Source organism: Dipodomys ordii, unplaced genomic scaffold (assembly GCF_000151885.1).
Source record: "Dipodomys ordii isolate 6190 unplaced genomic scaffold, Dord_2.0 Scaffold23, whole genome shotgun sequence".
Lineage (NCBI taxonomy): Eukaryota > Metazoa > Chordata > Mammalia > Rodentia > Heteromyidae > Dipodomys > Dipodomys ordii.
In genome coordinates, this window is record NW_012267239.1 from 7186410 (window position 1) to 7188790 (window position 2381).

Genomic DNA, 2381 nt, shown 5'->3' on the forward strand with positions numbered 1-2381 from the left:
AAGAAAGAAAGAAAGAAAGAAAGAAAGAAAGAAAGAAAGAAAGAAAGAAAGAAAGAAAGAAAGAAAGAAAGGAAGGAAGGAAGGAAGGAAGGAAGGAGGAAGGAAGGAAGGAAGGAAGGAAGGAAGGAAGAAAGAAAGAAAGGAAGGAAGAAAGAAAGGAAGGAAGAAAGAAAGAAGGAAAGAGAAAAGCTGGATGGGGTCCTGCTACTCATTTCTCCCCTCATATATTTTCTCTCTCTCCTGCCGGGCTTTGGTTGTTATGTCTTTGGTTCTATCACAGGCCAGAATCAGCTCTTTCCACCTGTCCATGCCTGGGTCTACCTAGTGAGTTGCCCCAGCAACCCGTCCTGACATCAGGGCAGCTCTGCAGCTGGCCTGGAGGAAGCAGCTGGCAGCTGGATCACATTTCCAGGTGAAGCCTGACCCCCGCCCCCACAGGCAGAGGTAGGGGAGAGGAAAGGAGGGTAGATTGAGAGGAAGGTGGGGGGCCATGGATAAATGGGACAGGACACTATGGCCCCCATGAGCTGCTGGAAACTGTGAGTGTGGTGTGACTGGAAGACTTGAAACAGGGCCAGTTCCTGCCCTAGATTCGGTGGCAGGTGGCCTACTTGGGCCAGCCCTGCTGGAGGTCCCAAGTGGGTGCCTCTCCCAGATTCTGAGTTAGGGGCTCCCGAAACTAGGCTAAGGCCAGATTATAATCAGCACATGCTCTAGTCACATTCACCAGCCCTCCAGAATGGAGGATCACTGCTGGCAATTATTGAGCACCTAAGGTGTTCTTTCCATCTGATCGTTCATTTCATCCTCACAACAACCCCATTAAGAAGAAATGAAGATACCTTGTCCTCTTATTTCACACACAAGAATCTGAGGCACAAACCTCTGAAGATAAAGGCTGTGATCCAGCTGCTGCCTTGCCTTTCTGTAGGGATCCTGAGGTTTCTTCTGGGAAGCTGGCTCCTTGGCCTGCTTTGTGATGAACATGTAGCAAGTGAGGGAACTATCCCATGCAGTGCTGGACCTAAACTCCATCACTACAAGGTTGAAGGCTTGACCTCAATGGTATATACCAGTCCAGCAAATGTGAGATCCCTAGTTCAAAACTAGTACCTATGAAAAAAAATCATCACTGCCAAAAATATGCCTTAGTACAAAATATTCATGACACTTCACATTTTTTCCCCTTTATTTTTTGTCTTTTTGTCAGTTGTAGGTCTTGAACTCAGGGCCTGGACACTGTCCCTGAGCTCTTAGCTCAAGGCTAGCACTCTACTACTTTGAGCCACAGTGCCCCTTCCAGTTTTGTGGTGGTTAATTGGAGAGAAGAGTCTCTCAGGAACTTTTCTGCCCAGGCTGGATTCCAATCGTGATCCACAGATCTCAGCCTCCTGAGTAGCTAGGATTATAGGTGTGAGCCACTAGCACCCCACCCACTCCACGTTTCTTAACCTGAGTTTCTCCTGTGGGCGATAATACCTTAGGTAAATAAGGTACTATATAATTGTGCTAGCTACTGTTTTTGTTTTGTTTTGCAATGCTGGAGTCTGAACTCAGAATTCTAACATTAAGGAAGCATACTTCCGCTTGAGTTTCACTCCCAGCCCTTTTAAAAATTATTATTATTTAGTTATTTTAAAGAAAGGATCTTACTTTTGCTTTTCGCCTTTTCCCTCCCAATTAGCTGGGATCACAGAGGTGTAATCCTATAGCTGGCTTGTGACAGGGTATCACTATTTTGCTTTTGACCTTGAACTACAGTCCTGAGTTGTTGATTACAGGTGTGAGCCATTCCTTTTTGTTGTGGTTGTTGTTGCTTGCTTCCTTTTCTGTACTGGGGATTGAGCCCTGAGCTTCACACACCTGCAACTCTTTCCTTTTTATTACTTTCAACATTGGTCATGGGCTTGGCCCAAGATTAAGTGAAACAATGCAGACAGTACACTTAACACAGTATCTTACCCCAAACATAGGCTCAGTACAGAGCTACTTTTTCCACCCTTCGGGCCCTGACAAAGGGACTACAAGTACCAGCATGGCCTGCGCCTCTGGTCCGGGTCTCTCCGCTCGCCTCAGGCGCGCGGCATGCCGGGAGTTGCAGTCCTCCAGAGGCCAACCCCGCCTCGTTCCGAACTTGGGGGGGGCGGGGGTGGAGGTTGGAGAGCCGCCCTGCCGGCCTTTGAATTTTGCCGCGAAAAGCGCGCGTGGCGGCCCCCGGCCCCGCCCCCTAATAGACGCGGCGCCGCGTCACCCTGGTAACCGCCTCTCGCCCGCCGCTGATTGGGCCGAGTGGCGAGGGGCGGGCGGGGATCGAGACGCAGCGGCGGCTGCGGGCGCTCGCGCCTGTCAGTCGGGCTGGAGCGGAGCAACGGGCAGGACGG

At 50.0% G+C, this 2381-nt stretch overlaps 1 protein-coding gene across 1 annotated transcript in view; it reads left to right on the plus strand.

Moving 5' to 3' along the window:
* The window catches only part of Fam222a (family with sequence similarity 222, member A), a 109657-nt gene that overhangs the window by 62890 nt on the left and 44386 nt on the right, over window positions 1-2381 (plus strand). The gene's annotated exons all lie outside the window — the stretch shown is intronic.